This window comes from Aplidium turbinatum, chromosome 10, assembly GCF_918807975.1.
Source record: "Aplidium turbinatum chromosome 10, kaAplTurb1.1, whole genome shotgun sequence".
Classification (NCBI taxonomy): Eukaryota; Metazoa; Chordata; class Ascidiacea; order Aplousobranchia; family Polyclinidae; genus Aplidium; species Aplidium turbinatum.
In genome coordinates, this window is record NC_137481.1 from 4,460,888 (window position 1) to 4,483,661 (window position 22,774).

The 22,774-nt window shown below is 36.1% G+C and overlaps 1 long non-coding RNA gene and 1 pseudogene across 1 annotated transcript; both read left to right on the top strand.

Annotated features, from left to right (window-relative positions):
- Positions 1-7,054: 7,054 nt before the first annotated feature.
- Positions 7,055-11,943, top strand: LOC145778880 (uncharacterized). Its single transcript, XR_014290485.1, has 3 exons — positions 7,055-7,248; positions 10,967-11,090; positions 11,267-11,943. It is a non-coding gene; the product is annotated as an uncharacterized LOC145778880 (long non-coding RNA).
- Positions 11,944-16,810: 4,867 nt separating this feature from the next.
- On the top strand, positions 16,811-17,792 carry LOC145778832 (protein FAM200A-like; annotated as a pseudogene).
- The last annotated feature ends 4,982 nt before the right edge of the window (positions 17,793-22,774 follow it).

Sequence of the window (22,774 nt, forward strand, 5' to 3'; positions counted from 1 at the left end):
GACACAGGGCCGGATTTATCAGTAGGCAGTTGCCTAGGGCGGCAAATTATTGGAGGCGGCAAAATTTACGAATATATTACATTGATAATACTGTACGTGAATATAATAATTCACAACAGATATATTCAGATGTATAGCAATTAAAAAATATGTTATCACATCACACACATTTATAAACAGTGCGGCAAGTCATGTGTGGCAAGTCATCGCCCCTAGAGTACTTCACGCTTGATTGGTTATCAACAATATGTGCTGCTTAGTGCTTCTTTTAGTTATCTGCTTCGCTTAGTGTGGAGGACTAGGCTTTGTCTGCGCAATTTTTATTAATCTTTGTTCGGTTTGTTTCACTGTTAGTAAATTTAAAGGATCTCAGAAAAAATGTTTTTAGTCAATGTTAGGTTGCTGGAAAAGTTGCAGGCTATTTTATGTACTTGCCTTGATGCTTGATCATGCTCTATTTTGAAGCTGATCAAGAATGCACGGCGGTCTACGTTGAAGCATGATCACATGAGTGATCTCACATTTTTGAGCATTAACTCATCTTTACTTATTTCTACAAACTTTGAAGAAATTATTGATTTGTTTGCAAGAGAAAAACCCGGCGGAAGCGATTTTAAACAATTAGTTCATTATACAATGACATTCATTGATGTATTCAAATAAACAGTGCAAATAACTTTTTTGTAAGGAATTGAAAATATAAATCGTAGCGCACCATTGAAATTTTTTTTTGGGGAGTTCAGCACTTTTCTTATCTGTCTAGGGCAGCACTTAGGCTAAATCCGGCCCTGGTCAGACAGCTCATTACCTTCTGAGGTTCTCCGTTTTTCAATTTTGTTTCGAATGCGCAACCAAATGAAATTGCTTGGATTTCGAAACGATTTTAAAAAATGTATGTTGAAATTACGATACGATACTTCTGTTTCAAATATCTTCTGTACGATAGTCTACTTCTGTTGCAAAGATTGGTCTATCTCATCCTTATGCTGACATAGGACACCGATAAATCACTTTGCTACCAAGTTTAGGATTCTAACTTAAGTACCGGTATTTGTTGAAGTAAAATAATTCCTGACTACCCTGAGCAAAATTCACTGCAAAATGAAAGCATCTGCAGACAGAGCAATTTCAATGAAGACAATGGTATTATGACGTCACCATATGCCCCCAGTTTTAACAATCCCATTGTACGCTTAGCCTCTATGACTATGTAGTAGTACTAGTAATACGTCATGGCTTAAATGCAAAGTAGTTATTTTCAACTTGCCAGCAAATTGCTGTGGTAACTGTTGAATAACAATACGTGGTTTTAACAAGTGCATTGTGAATTAGGTACAACAATGCCATTGTTGTATAGCTTTGTTGCAACAGTTCACATTATAAAACTGTTAATGACATTACAAAGACTTTATAAAACAGGATTGCTTCTCTACCAGAAGTATCACAAATAGCGAGCTCTCCACTCCATTGTCCATTTGCAAGGCAAGTTCTGTTTTCGCTACCAAGGAGCTTCTTCGGAAGAAAACAGCCAAATCTAACTTTGTGGCCAACATAATAAACTCTTGATTGTCCACTCACAATTCTTCCACCTGTCCGGGCAATCGATTGCGTAGGATCGCCACATGATATTCCTGCAAGAACAACATTTTAAGATGTTTTGTTAAATTGTTTTTTTGATTTAATATTTTTTTTTGATTTTTATGAGCAAAATAACTGGAATAATTAGTCAATTTGAATTAAAATGACAGAGGTCTTATATTTTTATGTGAATAATGTACGCTTATTTGCATATTTGATGGAACAAATTTATTTCTCTTATAATAATATGTTTGTTTTTTCCAACTCCAAATAGAACGGAAATTCGTTTTTTTTTTACTTTGTTACTGTGACCCAATCTAGAAGAAAAGCTAAAAGTATTATTTCTTATGCATACTTACTGTAAACGATCTTAAAGTCGTAACATTAGTCTAAAGAGCAAGTGCAAGTATGTTTGTGGCAATACAGTGCCTGAAGAAATACAATACGTAGGGTACGGCAGCTATCAGAGGGAATATCGATAAGGCACGTTGGCGCTGAAGTTATTTGTCTTCACACGTAGAATAAAACTTGCCTGTTTACTTTTCTTCAAAACTCGTAGCCTTATCAATCAATCACTGGTTTATTTTACTCAAAATTTTACATTAATACACCAATTCTGTGCAGTACATACTTGCAATGCAGAGGAAGGAAGCGAAAGATATAATGAGGTCAATAATTCATCCCTTTAGTACGTTACAAAAAATATTACCAATAAAAAATATAAAGAAATATATAGTTTGGTAAAGGTTGCAATCACACTACGCTGGTTAATACACAAGCATAGACTACAGACCAACATAAGAATACATACAAATATCAAATAAAATACAAACCATATTCGAATAGTCTATCTGTGGCACCTATTGCAAGATTGATGGAGCAGAAATCTTTAGAACTTGCTTACTAATTCTTGTTGAAAAAGTATGCTATTGAAGACTAACTTTCTTCGAGAAAAACCTACTTTCACAAAAAATCAACTCTCCCTCCCAAGTTCCTCCTCCGGTGCACTTCCTGGAGAAGTCTCCCGAAAAAATGAAGTATCCATCTTCACAAGTGTAGTCAGCAACCTTGTAAAACCCGTTTCCTCGATATGTTATTATGGCATGTTCTGACGGAGGTGCTTCTGCACAGTCCACATCTAAGAGAGAGCAATGCAATCATTATCTTTGAGCAAAAGGTTTGAGGACCAAAAGGCAAAATCTGTCATCATAGGGGGTATACCATATGTCTGAAACTAGAGCTGAACATTCCAGGCGCCAAACTTTGTGTTGCCCAGTATTATCAATTGATAGCACTGGTCAACACACGTTTTGGTGCCAAGAATATTTTAACGGTTTTGGGGTATTTTGATGCCGCTGAATCCGAAAATGACCTTCGTTTTTACGAATTGGCTCTAAGTTTTGAGATATTTCATGGTTTTGCTCCAAAAAAGTGCTAAAAATATGCAAATTTTGACATTGGTATTCTCTTTATGCTATAACTTTGATGAGACCTTGTCTATCTTTTACTAGCATGTACATATCTTATTCTTTCATTTTTGGTGCGATTTTGTGAAATATGACAATTGTTATCGCAGAGAGGCTTCTATACGCAAATCATGTTTTATGTGAAAATCAAGCAAAAAATCAAAAAATTACACGATCTAACGATTTAACGCCTTGGCAATCTTTTTAGCCCCAGTATTGATCGTATCACTGATAGCAGCCTAGCAGGGTTCACATTTTGTATTTGGCCAAAAGGTTGATGATCGGGTTGAAAGGTATCAAGCAACCCAGCGTTTATTACGCTCTAAAAAAAAATATATTACGCTAAAAGATCATAAACCTAACTTTACATCCAACCCAAAATGCAGGTTGATTAACCCTTCCAAGTCCCAGATTGGCCGTATAAGTAAGCAATACTTGGACTCTACAGTACTAATATAACCATTAGTGATGCATCACGCCTGAATCAATGGAAAAACACAGACTTCGCGTTATCCCGGTTCAAGGCTATTCTATTTAAACGTCAATGCACCTTTTTGAAATTTGATATTGTCGATTTTTACCCATCTATTATGGAGGAACTTTTATGCATAGCTATCGATTTTGCTAAACCATTTATGAATATAGCTGATTATGTTATACAAACAATTTTCCATGCTAGAAAATCGTTGCTTTTTGATGGAGGTGATACTTGGGCGAAGAAAGATGGATTGTTTGATGTTACTATGGGTTCATTTGATGGTGCAGAGGTTTGCGAGTTGTTTGGTTTGTTTCTTTTGAACAAACTTTCTGCTATTGTTGATAGAAAGATGCTTGGATTGTATCGTGATGATGGTCTGGCTATTTTGCGTAATTTATCCGGCCCAAAAGTTGATCGTTTGAGAAAAAATGCTATTCAATTATTTAAACAACATGGCGTAAGCATTAGGCTATTGTGGAAACTGGCCTAATTGAAACTGACTTTCTTGATGTGACTTTGAATTTAGCCTACTATCTAGTAAATTCTGGCCTTACCGAAAACCCAACAGTGATCCAATTTATATCCATGCCCAGTCCAACTACCCACCTAACATTAAGAAACAAATCCTGACTATGATTGTAAAACAATTGTCTGCCACATCATTTGGCCAAAATGGATTTGATAAGACTGCATCTGTTTATGATGATGCCTTTTTGAAAAGTGGTTTTACGGAGAAAGTTTTCTACAACCCTGCTAATAACTCGCGCACATCTAGTAAAAGGAGTCGGAAAATTTTATGGTTTAATCCTCCTTTCGGCTTGCAGGTTGATAGCAACATTGGTAAGGAATTCTTCAGACTCATTTCCATCCACTTTTCGACCCATCATAAATTGCATAAAATATCAACCGTGATACTATTAAGCTAAGCTATAGTTGGACTCCGAACGTTGCAAGTGTCATATCCACCCACAATAAATCAATATTGCAAGCTGCAAATGAACCATCTCAGCCTGGTTGCAATTGCAGGGTGAAAAAAGATTGTCCTTTGAATGGGCAATGCTTGCAGAAGATCGTTATTTACAAAGCCACCATTGATAACGGTCCAAAGGTTCTAAATTAGGCTACATTGGTTGTTGTGAAAGGACTTTTATAAAACGTTTCTCCAACCATAAATGTTCCTTCATGGATAGGTCTAAACCAGGGATGGCGAACTTTTTTTAGTGCATGGGTCACAAAAAAGACCTTAATCCTTGAAAAAGCAAAAGTGGGTCATACGTTTAACTACATGTTAATGCGAAACTTGCTGCTGCATCTTCTCTGCAAGTCTTATTATCCTTGGTTGGTAATCCGTAGTTTTTAGCTTCACACATGCAGCACTCATATCTGAGGAGACAATTCCGTGTGCTTGATTGTATAAAATTCATGTGCGAAAATAAAGATTCGCACGAATATGAAGAACCAAACAACGTTAACAGAGCTACCGCAAATCTTTTTATAGTTTCAAACAAATTTGGCAGAGATTTTCACTCTGTAAGAATTATATTTTCAGCATGGTTTGCAACAGCAGGAAAGTCACAACCATCCATATCCGTTTTCATTTCAATTTTTTGTAGGAGATGATTTAAGTCTACAAATTTTGTTTTCCAAACTGCGCTTTTTTGAAAGTTCCATTTCCAAGTTGTAAAGACGAAGCCATTCGAAGTTTGATAATTCAAGATTTTCAAATTGAATTGCATGCGGGAAAAGAATGAACTGCAATGCAGTATCTAGCTTTCGGAACTGGGTAAACCTGTCTGACATCACATTTTTGGCCTCTTTCGTCAGTAAAACATACTTGTTGAGTGCAGTTTGCTTTTGTTCATAAGTTAAATTGGTGCTGGTAAAGTGCTTCAACAACTGAGGAAAATATTTCAGCTGACCTTGTTCAAGTTCTGAGTTTCTTCTCAAATGCTTTAATGTGCCCAAACATGGATAATACAATATTTCCACAGCCTGGCAATTTAGTATTTAACTTATTGTAATGCGTTGTGAAATCAGCGAAAAAATGTAAATCATTCAACCACGTACTTTCGCTTAACTCTGAATATTTTTGATTTTTTTCAGCTAAAAGAAGTTGTACTTCTTCCAACAATTCAACAAATCGCTGAAAAACATTACCACAACTTAATTACCTTACACTGTTGTACATGAGTAAGCCATTAAATCTACCGTCATACGCGAAATTTGCTGAAATATTTGTTTAAATTTCATTATTTTAAAAAAGACAAGTGGGTCACTGAAATTCTGTGATGGGTCACTTCGTGACCCGCGGGTCAGTGGCTCTCCATCCCTGGTCTAAACGAAACAGCACAGAGCTATCTAAGGCAGTTTGGGACCTTAAAGACAAGGGTGTTGGTCCTAGAATATCATAGTCCATTCACAGCTATGCTCGGCTTTATAGTGGAGGTGGTCGCAATAATTGTGGCCTGTGCCTGGCTGAACAACTGGCCATTCTGAAGGCCGATTGTAACCACCTTCTTAACAAGAGTTGTGAACTGGTGGGTAAATGTCGTCATCGAAACAAATTTAAACTCAAATACTTCAAAATAAAATAATTTTAAAAATAAATTTCATTTGATTTTTACAGGGTATAACTTTAAAAATAAATTTCATTTGATTTTTACAGGTTATAAATTTAAAAATAAATTTCATTTCATTTGCATAGGTTACTACAGGTTTAGAAAATAAATCAATAGTTTTTTTTTACTTTTTACTTTTTACTACTTTTTACTGCTGCGTGTAGGGACAGTTTTAGCAAGTTACCGTATTTCATTGTTGCAATATTTTCTGTATTTGACCTATTTAACAATACTAGTATGAAGAAAAAAAAAGAAAATGATAAAGAATAAAGCAAAGAAATGAAGGTTTTGAATATTCAGTGACTTTTATTTATTTATTTAATATGTAAAAAAAAATGTTGGGCTAGTTGTGCTGATGTTTCCCTGCTACTGTAATATTTTTGTTTCGATTCAGTTGTGCTGATGACTCCTAATGGAAGAAAACCGGTTCCACAACATAAATTATATTAAAATTTATTATTGAAATGCTGTTGTGAGTGTTAACCTGGTCAAATGGTTTAAGGTTTAGACTTGTAAAAAAAAATATTGATTTATTTTCTTAATGATTGCTTTCTGTGTTAGGTTGATCGCCCATTTGAGGAAGTGTCATAGTACCTGATCACCTTTTCCAGTTAGTTTTTCTCACTTTTGTTACTACAGGTTATTTGATCCATATTGCATTTTGCTTCTTTGTGACGTCACAGGCGTTGGTATCAATCTGCTTGGTTTCAATTTGGACATTTTAATTGAGGCTTTTGTGGTAACGGTTGGAGGTACCGTAGCCCTTTGCAATATTGGTGATTTTTTTGCAGATTAAATTAAGCTTGTAATAGTTAATATTTTTTCAAGTATTACCGATTTATTGCTTTTGCATATTTTTCAGAACCTTCTAATGATCCCCTTTTAGGGTGAAACAGTCTGTAGAGGATTTTAGTAAATAATAACTATGCCGTATTTGATGAAATACAACATACATGTATTTATAGTGCAACATTAATGTGAGATTTGCAGTTGTTTTTGGTTTGAACCTTCCTGATGCTCAAGCGGTGAGTTACTGCAAATGAGGAAAGTAACATGACATCTTGCAAGTGGTCGTCTACTCGTAAGTTTCGTTCTCAACTTGTTCTTGGTGAGTTTCATTGACGAAAATAGATCTTTACATGCGTAAGTGCTGTCAAATAATGACCCCCTTTTTTAGTATGATTAATCAAGTTAGGATATTGTTTCCACTCAAGATATTTTACAGAAGTCAAGCAGTGATACACTCTCTGCTTGAAATTTTAATTTTAGCTTATTACTGCACTGTAGCTCAATCCCATTTGATAGCCTAACCTACTTCTGTTGCACTGTATCCACCTGTACAACGAGTGGAGTAGGACTGAATAATTTGATGTCGTTTTCGAGAGAACGAATGTCACCAAAGCGGGATGAAAATTAATTTCTTAAGTGTTGTACAGTATTATAGAAACAACAACGTACGGTATTGCTCGTAGGTTTGTTCTGCTGCAGTGTAGCAAAGTGAGCATAGTTTACATTTTCCAGCTGACTTTCCAAGAGCCGTAGTTTTGTTTTGAATGCCCGTATGCTTACACATCTTATGTATCAATTGGAGCTTTTCATGAAGCTGCACATTCAAGTTGTTCAGATGTGATCAACAAAAATGATGCCAAATTAGAACCCATTCTTGTTTATGAAATTCTCCAGCAATGATGGTCTTGTTTTCAAGGAAGGTTGCTATTTCTTCCTTCAACGTGTACACTCTTTTTAGCATATTGTCTCGACTGAGCCAGAGGACGACTGATAGGTTTGGCGGGTGTTGTGACGATTTATATGATGAACGGTATAAATTAGAGGTTCGATTATAAAATAATATATCACTAGGCAGACCATATAATACTATAATTTGTAAAGCGGCTGCAGGCCGGATGATTTTCCTTGGCGGGCCGGATCCGACCCATGGGCCGTAAGTTGACGACACCTGCCTTCGGCACTGATAAGAGTAGGATAACCAGTCCCTTTCTTTCCGCCGCCTTTCCTTCAGGTAGACTACTATTTTCACCCAAGTTATTACATTGTGGGTATAGTAGAGATGCAGCGAACCCAAAATTTTTATCCGCACACCGCAATTTATCTGGAACTTTGACACTGCACCTCACCGCACACCGCAAATTACGAAATTTTCAAAAAACATTTTAACGCGTTATTTTTTAGAAAGTCTATTGTGGCAAAAAACACCCATGGCATATAATTGGTAACCTACCGGTACAGTTGTGCACTAACTGACTATCACTAGGCTAACCAGATCATATTGTCTTATCAGCAATGCATCTAAGCTGAGCTTATCAGCTAGGCTATTAGCCAAAAACACTCGTGCAGCTTCCCTCACAAGCCAGCCCCAAAAATCCTGTCAACTGCAAGCCATTTGCATAGCTTTCCAGATTAGGGCTTCTGTTAAAGGGAAAAAAAGTGATCCGTGTTTCCAATTTAAATTTGAAGTTTCCTAACTGATATTTCTTGAAAAAGTTTACGCGGCAAGCGGCGCGGCGCGGCACGCGGCGAAAAAGTCAAAAGTGGCCGCGTACGCGGCGCGGTTTGCATCACTAGTGGGTAGAGGTGAGCGGTGTTTTTTAACATCCTGCTGAAGCCGGGTGTCGATCAGGTTTGCATCATTGGAAAGCCAACGGCTTATATATTGCACCATCTCAGCTCAGTAAAAACAAAGAAAAAGTAAACATCTTCTGAAGAGAGTCGAACATATAAAGAAGGTAGGCAACATTAGCATTTTTGACTTAGAAATTAAAATCATTACTCTAGATGTCCCCAATATAATTTTAGTAGTGATACAAGAGCTGTAATTATTGATGTAATTACTGTATTACAAACAAGCCGAATCAAAAATACTTTACCGTTAGCAACACAGGTTTGGCCGCAAGGACCATCACAGATGCAAGTGGAGTTTCTTCCACAATCGTTGTCTGTCGTGCATTGTGATCCACAAATCATATTGTTACGTATCACCTCTCTTCTGTTGTAGCGCTGGCACGACACTACAAGAAAAGAAACAATAAAAAACAATTTGATGAAAACAACAAGTGAATAGTCATTCAATTAATACTTAAATTCTTGATCCTCTACGTTTTCTCGCTTATTAACGTTAATCTTCTTCAATTTCTGTGCCTAAACCAAGTATCTACGGCTTCGGATGAATATAATAAGACCAAGTGTTCCTATGATACAGTATGTTGTATGAATGATTGTTTCTGCCTTGTCGTTAAATTGTTTAAAATGAGTTTGTCTTTGTTTTCCTGGCTGATGCACGCTTTCCAAAAAAATTACCAGCTATAGAGAGATGCTCCAGTTTTTGCTTTCTTATTACATGGCCGAGAAATTTATATTGTGTTGCTTTAATATTTTTAAACAGAGATCTGGTTTGGTTCAGTTTGTGTAAAACTTCTTTATTTGTCTTTGCAAGACATGAAATACGTTGCTTAACGCATCAAGATTGTTCACCTCAAGACTGTCAGCACTTTTGATAACTTTTGATCAGCACTACAAAGCCGATCAACACAGCAGCTGTTTATTTTTTTGTCTTGGGTTGTCTTGGGTTTTTGTCTTATTTTTTTTACTTATAAAACTTTGAAAAAGTCACTTTCTCTTTTTTTTCTTTTTGTTTTTCCAAATTTTGAAATTCTACTAAAGTTTTGCGACCGTGCCAAATTTAAACCAGATTGCTTTTGGTAGCAAGCACGTTATAACGTTCGTTTTTTGTCGCTTCTACTTTTTTCTAGATTTATGCTATGTTTGGCATATTTTGTTTTTTTGTTGGGATGGTCAGATATAAAACAAACTGAACTGAACATTAATTTTTTCAGCCATTTTTGCTGAGATATTCCAGGTTTCAGAGTTGTCTTGAAAAACAGCATAAATATAGCAATTTAAAACTCTAAACCTTGTCTTAAAGAAAATCTTTTTATTGCAGCAAATTGGTTTCATTTGTTGGAAGCTTGTTTTTGCTTGGGCTGTTTTTATATTGAGTTCTGTTTCGTTCCTTGCATCCCAATTCACCGTAGTATCTCTGGTATGACCATTCTTTCGGTTTTCTTTTTATTTAACTTCATGCCAAATATTTTGCTGTTTGTACACACAATATCTGATATGTTCTGCAATTGCACGTCCGAGTCAGCTATCAAAACGGTGTCGTCAGCATATCGTATGTGATTTATGTTGTTTCCTCCAATACTTTTTGTTTGTCGTATCCAGGCTTACACCTGGTTGTACATTTAGAATTAGATGAAGTGGACGGGAAGGCAAGGAAGCCAATCTTCATGTCCACCTTCAGGCATGCCTTTAAGTGTCTTGCCAAAGACACAGCTGCATGCTCATGAGCGGTGTCGAGCCGGTGCCCTTTCGAGTGTCGTTCCAGCGCTCTCACCACTCGGCTATGTAGCCTCCAATAATAATACCTCAATTATCTTTAACATGCCTTGAAATTATTTCACTGTATGATGAGAAAGATCGAGTGATAGCATAGCACAGCTTTGTCTTACTTCTTCTTGAATGGTCGTATAGTCACTGCAGTCATCATTAATTCTGATAGCAGCTGAGATTGTTCGTAATATAAATTTTGGATAATTCTGAGATCTTTGTCATCACTTCCAGTTCGGTCGACCATACATAACATTTCATTGTGTTGGACTTTATCAAATTGTTAGTCTGAAATTACCAAGCCTTTCCTCTTTCCTGAAGAGTGGAAAGAGGAATAGCATGTTAATAAGTAATTTTTTTTTCTATTATAAAAGCGTTAGTCCTACGCATTGACCAGATGTTATTATCGAATGTTTACATAGATTTATTTACGAAAGACAGAAAAAAGGTTTTGATAGTGTGTACTTAAAAGGAAAATGCAAGAAAAGCTCACACCACTCTCTGAAGATGAAAAATCTCTGCAGATGAAACATGAATCTGTATAAGGTACAATGACTTGACTTAGCATGCACTATCGATATATTTACTGGCAATATTGAAGCGTCATATCGAGAAGGTCCTTAGTCAATGGACTTACATACACAAGTAGTTCTTCCTGTCCATCCTTTGCGCCCATGACAGTAATGTTGCATTACCGGAAAACCTTTTTTATATCCTGGCAGGCAAGTATACTCGGCCACATCATTGTACCTGTAGGACAAGCTGCTCAAAGACACAAGTCTCCCGTTGTTCGATCGCCGAAACACTTGGACTCTTGCCATGTTTGGAATGGAAGGAGGCGTTTTGCAAAATTTATCTGAAAGTAAACACAAAAGTGAAGTTATTGCTCTATAAACGACAGATGAACTTGTTTAGTTCAACATCATTGAAAGTATGAAATCAGCATCGTCAAAGAGGAAGTCGGGCAAGATCCACAGATTTCTTTAAACTCTTTTACTCTTTAAACTCCTTTCTTTAACTGGTAAAATTTTTGGAAAGCGGGCACCTGGCAGACAAAGACAAACACATCTGGAACAATTTAACGACAAAACAGAAACAATCATCCATGCAACATATAATAGAAATATTTGGTCTAATTATTCATCTGAGGCCGTCGATGCCTGGTTCAGGCAAGATAATTGAAGAAGAAGATACAAAGATAGTGCTGCCGTCACGCTGTGCTCATCTCATGGTTTTGTCGTTTTTAGGAGACACCTTACCAAGTGCCCCCCTGGATCGACCCACTTTTTTGAAGTGATTGTATGTAAATGTAATGCTGCTATCACAATGTGCTTGGAACACAGTTTAGATAGACAGAGCTTCCACAAAATTGATCCGTTTGCAAATTAGAACTTGTCCAATAAAAAAATATAACTTTATTATTGATTTTTGTGGTTTGCTGTCAGTGAGTTTTTTTTTTAGAAAGAGTAAATAGTCAAAAAATAAAGAGCCCAAAATGTAGATACGGTAAGCTACTAAACGCATGTTCAGCAAAGGCTTTGAAAACTAAACTGTTTTTATCTTCAGTGCTATTAAATAGCACTTACCTTTAAATAGCATCTTCAGTGCAATAGTAAGATGAAAACACTTTAGTGTTCGAAACGTTTTCTTAATAGTTTTGTCTACTGCATTGCCAAGTTGTGAGAGCTCTGGAACGACACTCGAAAGGGCGCCGGTTTGAAACCGCTCAAGAGCATGCGGCTGTGTCTTTCGTACACTTAAAGACAAGTCTGAAGGTGGACACGAAGATTTGCTTCCTTGCCTTCCCGTCCACTTAATCTAAATCTTCAATCACCGGGCGTAAGCCTGGATACGACAACCAAAACAATATTTTAGTATCTACATTTTAGGCTCTTTATTTTTGGCTTAGGTTGATCAAGTGTTCTAAACATTTTGCTCCTAAAAGTAAATAGTACTCACCTAAACGAATGCACGAGAATCCGCATTCATGGTCACACACACACGTCTTGTCGTTCCTGCATCCCGAATCTCCTGGCCCTCTGCATGGTTTCGTACAAGGCCGGTTTACTGCGTTTGCGGCAGCCAAATTCCGTCTCTCACATTCACCTGAAATACAACCGTAATCAAGAAAGGTATTTATTTTAATTAGGAATGTTGGAAATAAAATTTTGTTCTTTTGAAATTACATCTTAATAAAAAAGCATTTCAAAATGAAATCAAACAAATGAATTTTGCGTCAAAAGGTTTTGTCTCGAAAAATTATTGAGATGTTTTTGAAAAATACTCATCAGCTTTAACATTTGACAATCCCTTGGTTGGTTTTGGTTTTTAAATCTTTATCCTCGGACTGACAAAACCTTGATAGGTTATTCCTGGTAGTTTTGCACACTTGTAGAAGATTTTGACGCAGGGCTGGTTATCGGGATTGACAAAGTGAAGTTTCCGATTGTTGAAGCGTTGTTGCCGGGGAATTATTCCATCCATCAAGTATCGCTGAATGGAGAGCAGTCCTTAGAATGCGTTGCTCAAGCGCACGCCCCGAGAGTCGAACCAGCGCCGCTTGATATTAAAGCTTCTTCGTTCACGAAGTCACACGCTAACCAACTGAGCTATTCCTGAAGTATAAAATAAATAGTTTAGGTAAAACACTTCAGTACCGAACAAATAGTTCAGTATAACCAAAAACTTTTCTAATCATTTTACATCGCGTTGACAACAAAAAGAATTTGCCTTTATTTCAAGATGAAGTGAAGGAAGAAATTCTTGGCTACCATTAAAACCTCCTTGCAATTGAAATAATCGGAATTGGCACCAGCTCAATGGCCGAGTGGTTATCGCCTTCGGCTCTGGTGCTGATAAATCTGAGATTGATTCCACGTCGGGCCAAACCAAAGACTTTAAAAACGGTACCGACTGTATACTTTTTTGCATATTGCAGAGAAGGTACGTCTGGTAATATGGTGATGACATCGTAAATATGATGTGAAATTAAAAATGAGTCCTGTCGCTGACAGACCGTAGCAGTAAAGTTGTAGAGCGACAGTAAATAAGAACCATGTCGCAACTTACTGTAAGAGCATTTTTGACACCGACGTTCTCTATGAAAACTTAATAGTTTTGCTAACAAAATACAATAGGCCAACTCATAATTTTTTTATCACTGTTACCTTGAGCTTTCGTTGCTAGGCACTGCAACGCTAGAAGAGCAAGAAGTGTTATTATTGCCATCTTTAAAACAGGCCCAAAGGTAATTTATATGCAGAAAATTTAGTAGTCTGCAAAATCAAATTTAAAAAACAACGTTTCTTTGATTAATTGCTTTTGTTAAATTTTAGTCACGATATGCAAAAAAGTAAATTTGTCTCTACATTGAGCAATTAATCAATTTATTTTCCCCCTAACATGAGAAGGTGGAAAATCTGCATAAAGTTTAAATCGTGCATGAACAGTCGTTAGCGCAGTATCATGACCTGCATGGCTGTCGCTGTTTCAATGCAAGTTGCAAAGAGACAAACACGTTGAGAAAGTTTAATTTTGCAAAAAACAATTCTGAGAACTTCTCACGTGACATTAAAACTCATCTTCGTGGCAGAACGTGTACCATGAGACAAACTTTCAGCTCATTATGAAACAAAAAGAAACACGTAGTCTACTCGCTAAGCTACTACCCAGTGTGACATGCAATACATGTGTTACACCACATTTCTTAACCCACAAAAGCTTAAAATTTCAAGGTTCAAACATCGTTACCACACTGATGAAGATTAAAGTTATCCCACTGACAAGGATTAAAGTTACCACACTGATGAAGATTAAAGTCATCACACTGATAAAGATTAAAGTTACCACACTGATAAAGATAAAGTTACGACACTGACAAAGATTAAAGTTACCCCACTGATGAAGATTAAAGTTACCCCACTGATGAAGATTAAAGTTAGGCTTACCACACTGACAAAGATTAAAGTTACCACACTGATGAAGATTAAAGTCATCACACTGATAAAGATTAAAGTTACCACACTGATAAAGATAAAGTTACGACACTGACAAAGATTAAAGTTACCCCACTGATGAAGATTAAAGTTACCCCACTGATGAAGATTAAAGTTACCCCACTGATAAAGATTAAAGTTACCCCACTGATGAAGATTAAAGTTAGGCTTACCACACTGACAAAGATTAAAGTTACTACACTGATGAAGATTAAAGTTACTACACTGATGGCGATTGAAGTTACCACACTGATGAAGATTAAAGTTATCATACTGGCAAAGATTAAAGTTACCACACTGATGGTTACCACACTGATGAAGATTAAATTTACCACTCTGATAAAGATTAAAGTTACCACAATGATGAAGATTAAAGTTACCACTCTGATAAAGATTAAAGTTACGACACTGACAAAGATTAAAGTTATCACACTGATGAAGATTAAAGTTATCCCAATGACAAAGATTAAAGTTACCACACTGATGAAGATTAAAGTTACCACAATGACAAAGATTAAAGTTACCACACTGATGAAGATTAAAGTTATCCCAATGACAAAGATTAAAGTTACCACACTGATGAAGATTAAAGTTACCACACTGACAAAGATTAAAGTTACCACACTGATGAAAATTAAAGTTATCCCAATGACAAAGATTAAAGTTACCACACTAATGAAGATTAAAGTTATCCCAATGACAAAGATTAAAGTTACCACACTGATGAAGATTAAAGTTACTACACACTGACAAAGATTAAAGTTACCACTTTGATAAAGATTAAAGTTACCACACTGATAAAGATTAGAGTTACCACACTGATAAAAATTAGAGTTACTACACTGATGAAGATTAAAGTTACCACACTGATAAAGATTACTACACTGATGAAGATTAAAGTTACCACACTCATGCAAATTAAAGTTACCACACTGATTAAGATTAAAGTTATCACACTGACAAAGATTAAAGTTACCACACTGATAAAAATTAAAGTTACCACACTTATAAAGATTAAAGCTACCACTCTGATTAAAGTTACCACACTGGTAAAGATTAAAGTTACCACACTGATGAAGATTAAAGTGATCACACTAATGAAGATTAATGTTACCCCAATGATAAAGATTAAAGTTAACACACTGATAAAGATTAGAGTTACCACACTGATAAAAATTAAAGTTACCACACGAATAAAAGATTAAAGTTACCACCCTGATAAAAATTAAAGTTACCACAATGATGAAGATTAAAATTACTGCATTGACGAAGATTAAACACTTAGTCATTGTCTTTAATCAAATTTCATCATTGTGGGCCCAAACGCGATTGTTGTAAACAGCTGTAGTCAACATTTCATAGGTGTTTATACACAGCAATTTTCATTACATTTGAAGCCGTTTGCGGTAAAAGTTGATAAGTCATATGTTGGCATGTTGAGAAAACAACGTTTGAAGTTTTCAAGTAAGTTATAAGTTACGTTAAAAAAATAAACATTAAAATATATTACTGAGGGTGACGGAGATTTTTGATACATTATAGGCGTATAGGTTTTAGCTGACTAGGTTCTGTAGTTTTTCTTTATTTTCGAATAAAATGTGGACTTATCAACTTTTTGCACAAAAATTTCACATCTCAACTTTTATCTAATAGTTTTTGTGTAAAAAGTAAATATAAACTGTTTTCAAAACAGTTTCCATTGAACCATTTAAAAGTAGCCTACAGAAAATAGTATGAGATTAACTATTTCATTTTTTTCATAAACCAAAGTGTAGGTTTGAAATTATGACATTTGCTGATGATGTCTGGTTGTACGTTTTTGTCACAAATCATGGTATAGGCTACAGCATAATGAGTTCAATGCTATTATCAGGTGTGACACCAAGCAACTGCAATGGTTTTAAACGCATGTTTTGCCTATTTTGAACTTATTCTTCTAAAATCTAAATACGCAATTGCCACGCACGCTAAGTTTGAAATTTAGATTGTTTTTGGGCAGGCTGCATGCGCCCAGCGTTAAAACGGATTTAAAGTTTAAAGGACAGAAAAAACAATGGTTAGGTCTGTGGTTCTCAACCTGTGGTACGCGTGTCACTAGTGGTACGCGTATCACTAGTGGTACGCGTACCACTAGTGGTACGCGAAGCCATGTTAGGTGGTACGCAGTTTGTTTTCAAGTAAAAATAAAGTTTTAACAAAACGTTAAGCAATTTTTTTCTGTTGTAATAAACTATACGTTCATCGTAATGATTGTATAGGTCAAAAGGAAATATGACAAGACAAGTCCTTGAATTGAGGAATGAGTTGCTTGTATTTTGCAGACAAAAAAATCCGATTTTAAAAACGATTTCGAAAATGATGTATTCATTTCGAGGTTGGCTTACTTGTCGGATATTTTTTAAACTCGTAACAACATAAACTTGTCTTTCCAAAGACCAAACAGCTCTATTTCAGATTTTATCTCCTAACTGGAAGCATTTATTTGCAAGCTGGACAACTGGACGAAAAACATGGAGAATAAGCAGTACTGAATTTTCAGATTTCTAACGCCTTTTCAAAGGCAACCCAATAATAAATTATGTCAAGAAATCCGATGTTATCTGGATCAGTTTAGAACCGAATTAATGCATTATTTTCCGGACATGGCATGCTGTGCATACATCACAAATCCGTTCCCCGTTAATCCATCTCTTCTACCTGTACGAACGGGAGAGCAAGAAGATATCAGTGACATTCAATCTGATGAGACAGCAAAAACAATGCACAAGAAATTTTCTCCAATAAACTTCTGGCTGAGCATGGCCTTTACATAAAAGATTTTGGCTCGTAACGCTGTTACGCAGCTGTTAGTTTTTTCCGGTACATGGGAGTGTGAACAGGGTTTTTTTTCCTTGATGTGCATCAAAACAAAGAGTGGAAACCGCCTTGAAACTCCTGGATACGATTTCCGATGCGCTGTGAGCTCAGTTGGACCCCGCCTAAATCATCTTGTGGAGAAGAAACAATTGCAACCATCACATTAAATTTTGTCTTGTTAGTGTGTGTTATTAATTAAAATCAAGGGATGATTAGCCAGGCAGGGTGACCTTTTTTTGTCATCAACTTGAAATTCTTCGAGGTTAGTGGGCCGCATTTGTTTCGAAATTTCCGGGCGGACTAATTAGTTAATCCGCCCTGTTAATAATCCTATATACATTTTGAGTAAAGTTAAGTTTTTCGATAATTTGTTGGTACGCAACAAGATCATAGAACCTCGAAGTGGTACGCGGTAAAAAAAAAAGGTTGAGAACCACTGGGTTAGGTCATAACGTAATTTAATACATCACAACTGATCGCAAATCAGAGTATTGGTCACGTCCATTATAGATTTAAAAAAGAAGGGGGTGACACCTTGTGATCATTTACTTAATATTCTTAATTTTTGCTTTGGTAATTTGAAGCATTTAAAATCAAAAGCGCAACAACTTTAGTTTACTGTAATTTACAATAAAATTACAGTAATTAGTTTACAGTAAAAAATCCCATAGGGATTCCCTGCTTCCTACGGATATCTAAAAATTTAATATTATGTTTGTTTCTTTGTTTTGGTGGACCCAGCCATATTAGTTATTCTGGCGGCAACTCTACGCACATATCAACTTTTTCCAAAAAACGATTCAACTTGGGCAAAAATGGGCTTGCCTCGTTTTCGTCAAAATCGAATGAATTACATTAAAACTTAACACTATGACAGATCATTCTTTATGCTTTTCTGGCTATAAATGTGCACTTCACTCAATTTCGCCAAAATGTGACTTATCAACTTTTTCTGCAAACAGCTTCAGTTACCACACTAATGAAGATTAAACACCCAGTCATTATCATTAATCATATTTTAGCATTATGACCCAAACGTGTTTCTTGCAAAGAGCTGCAGCCTACATTTCATTGGTCTTTATACGCAGCAATTTACATTGCATTTGCCAGTTGGATTCATTTAATTGGGAACATTTATCTGTCAACGTTGTTTTGGGTTTTACTGAATGCAAATAATTTTTTAACTCACGTTGCATTTTTAACCCCGTTGTAAACAACCATAGCCCTAAGAGATGGGGGGTGCAAGGGGACAGCCGCATCTCCGTTGCAAAAACGCGTCTCAAATTTGCGGAAAAATGTCCAGTTGTTAAGGCAACCTGTAAATTGTTGCGTTTTCAAAAATATAGCCTATATGCAAAGACAAAATTTAAGCACATTTTGTTCGCACCCCAAAATGTTTTATTCCTCTGCGGCTGTGTAGCCTACAACCTTCTCACTACAATTCTGGTCAAGTTGAAGTCAGGGCTGTGGAGTGAGAGTCAGAGTCGTGGAATCGGAGTAGGAATGATTTTGGCGTGTCCAGAGTTGGAGTCGGCCAGTTACAAAACCGAGGAGTCGGAGTCGTATATTTTGCATGCGACTTTTCAACCCTGGTTGAAACGACCAAGAGCTTACGTGTAACTTATTGGAGTTACAGTTCAGTTGCACGTAGTTCTCGGTTGATCAACTAAGATTAAACAAAAATATTTATCCCGCGTTCAACAAAACGTAGTTATAGCTGCGTTGATCTTACCCCTTAACAAATTTTCTTGCAAAGTTGACTGTTTCAGTTCGTGATGTCACGAAGTTTTGTAAGCGACGTGAGATTAATTTTCTTTTGATGAGTAGTGGTGATAGGTTTGAATAGAGTACCACCCTCTAACCAAGACTAACATTTCCGACTTTGAAACTTCTGTGACTTGAATATGTTTTATTAGTATTAGACGCCGCCAAAGAGTTAATTTAAACTAGCATTTAACATAACGCCATTTTCAGGACCATTAATATTTTTGCAATAGATTTAGTTTCGTTTATAGCAGCATGATAGTGGTTTACTTCACAAATGTAGATACAAACGATCTGTTAACCTGATGCTGCGGGTTCGTTATGGTGGCAGCGGTTTGTCACGAGCTTTTGGATAGAGGTGGGTATAGTAACGGGTAGTAATTTTTTGGTAGATGTAGTGGTAGTTCCGCTACATTTTTGTTGGTGTAGCGGCACTACATTTTTTCGATGTAACGGTAGCAGAAAGGTGCTACATTTCTTTCCGTTGCACTCCCGCTACTTTCCAATTTACAGTGAAAATTTAAAAAATTTCCAATTTAAAATGACCTTTTTTGAAGATTTCGCTTGGAAACAATGCGTGAAAAAATCAAAGCAGAAATCATTCGACTATTGCGGGAAACATCAAGACACGCTGATACCGATAAGAGTGACACCAACACTAAGGAATAGGCATTTTTGGATAGTTGGGGATTCGAATCTAGAATAGTTTCTATTCTATAATAGTTTAGATTATTTTGTCAAAGAAAATGATTCAAACGCCAAATGAAGTCAAAGTATTGCTTGGAACACAAATTATGGCCTTTAAAACGTGAAATAAATGCTGTGGTGTGTTCATAGCTTTCCAAACCTTTTCCTGTTAAACGTTGTATCAATTTGATGGTGGCTAACTCTGCAGGGGAAACTAATAATGTGGAGACTCTCGCAATGCAGTCGCTATTTCAGTATCCCTGTAAATAATAGCATGACATCCACTGACAAGATTTTATTTTGTTCTATTCAAACGAAGTGAAACCAATCAAAAGACAACCGTTTTTATATTGACTTACTGTCTACAAACGTTAAAACAATATAAAAAAGACGGTTTTTGGTATTTTGGGTGTCACGCAAGAAATTTAGTATTGTAGTGTTAGTGAACCAAATGAGTATATCGCACCAATGACTGCAACACTGTTGGATTATCGTACCAATGACTGCCGCAGCGGTGTTGACCAGAAAGACCAAAAACTATAGGGGAAGGGAAGGTAATTTGATACGGAAGGTAATTTGATACACCCCCCCTACAGAAATGTACAAAAAATATTAGACAAAAATATTGTCATTAGGTGGAAGATCTGTGAAAATAATGCCTACAAAAATTGCACCATTCAGCTAACTCGTGCTTTTATGGCATAAAATTGTAAAAGTCTGTTTTTTGAGTATTTTCGTAAAATTTTTAACTCATGATTATTTTCGTCTGGAAAATTAAAGAAAAGCTCCTGAAAGATGAAACCAAACTCATTTGACAGTTCATTGATAAGGCTTCAAGGGCTTGTCACGTTTTTTCTGCAATGTGCATCCAAGCATACAAAAATCAGAACTTTATAACTTTTTTTGAAAAAGGTAAATTGATACATGTGGAGAAGGTAAATTGATACAGTATATTAAACTCTTTTTTGTGACTGTAATAAATGTTGTCATTGATCTAGTTGATTTAAATAAGTTATTCTTTATTAACAAGACCTGCTACTTTGGAAAACAACAATTATATGGGCTTTCGTAGGCTTACACGCTATCTGCTTTCAAAAAATGAGAACAGCGCAAAGCACCCCCCTTGAATAAGAACTCCAGCCAATGATCTTTTCCATGTCCATCCCGCTGCAGAAGCTTCGCCGCACACATGGTCCTCAACAGTCATCCTTGCACCCAAGCACGCCAACCACATATTAAATTTTCATTTATTGCTTTGTTGTCTAAAGGGATTTCTGTATTAGTTTTACTGTATCAAATTACCTTCCGGGTGTATCAATTTACCTTCCGTGGAAGGTAAATTGATACATTTGAGTGACGTTTTTAAAATTTCAATTAAAAAAAAAGTAACAAAAATAGAAAAGTGAAAATGTTTTTAAAAAGTGTGTAAGGGATCAGACTTTCATTTCAGCTTAAAATCAATAGTTTGTGTCACGTAATTTTCAGTTAACAGGCAAAAATGTTAAAAGTGTATCAAATTACCTTCCCTTCCCCTACGTTACATCACACTAATTATACAGTATATTGACTTTAATAAATTAAATTAACAATATTATATTAATTAGGAAAAGGCGTATGTTAGCTGGTTTTACTTGCGCTTCTCCCGAAAGTTTTGTTTCATCGTTTTTAAAAGCAAAGATAGTTTTCATCTGAAGCCTCTTTAAACAAATATTTCTAACTAAAACTTCGTACTTTTCTTGCAAAGTCAAACAGTTTGGAAAAATAAATTATCCTGACGTTGGCGTAACATTACAAACTGGGAAGAATCGTCGCAAATCCGTTATTTTTTGAAGTTAAGTCAAGTACCGAAATAGTTCATTTACACATTTCTGCAAATGTCATACAGATGAACGCATAGGCGTTCAAACATAAATTTTAATTCGCTTTTTACTTTTTCCAACATTTTTAAATCCAATTTGAGAAGAACAGAAACGTTTTAATTTATATGAAACAATAATCTCCAATTGACTAAAGGTGAAGAATGTAAATGTTCATTCTTTGAGGATAGCCTATCTGTCAAAACTTTTGATCAAAATAATAATTAGCCAAAAAATGCTAAATTTAAAGTCTTCGGTTTGACCCGAATTGGAAACGATCTCAGATCTACCAGCACCAGAGCCGAAGGCGAAATCACTCGGCCATTGAGCTGGTTCGCTCCATCAGTGATAAATAACGTAAATGTGAAGTGAAAAATAAAAAAAAATGAGATAAGCTGCATACCGAATCCTATTTTTGGATTCGAGTTTTTCAAATAATTTAAGATTCGAATAGATTCGAACCCACTATTCTAAATTGCCCATCCCTAGTCCAACACCAGTCACGACTCCGAGAATGAATGTTTGATGCATTGGTATACCATCGCATCAAAAGTTGGTACTGAAAGACAAGTCAATTGTGAAGGCCTTGTTTCCAGATAGAAGCAAGCCCTAGAGCTTTCCCAGTTCCGATTTAAAACGTTTTTTTATTAAATACAACTCCCTATTCCTTCCAGTGCTGCAGTGGAGAGATCTCTCTTCAGAAAAGACGTGCTGAAGCCTAAGTGTAAAGACTCAGCGACTCGCATTTCTAAATGCTGGTGTTTTTGAGAGATGTGTAACAATAAATTTTACCTAGAACGTTTTTTATAACGACAATGAAATGGCAGTGTAAACGAATGGCATCATTCGTTTTCAAAGTAATTTTGACTTTACAAGAAATGGTTTTCTGTGTCAGTTAAGACAAAAGTAGCGCGAGAAGTAGTGGTAGCGCGCTACTTTAGCCCGAGTAGCGGTAGCGGGTAGCGCTGCTTTTAAAGAAACGAATGCCCACTTCTGGTTTCGGAACACTTTTCGTCATTACACTTAATTACTAGGAAACTGTGTCACCGAAAGCTAGTGCAAACTGCTATCA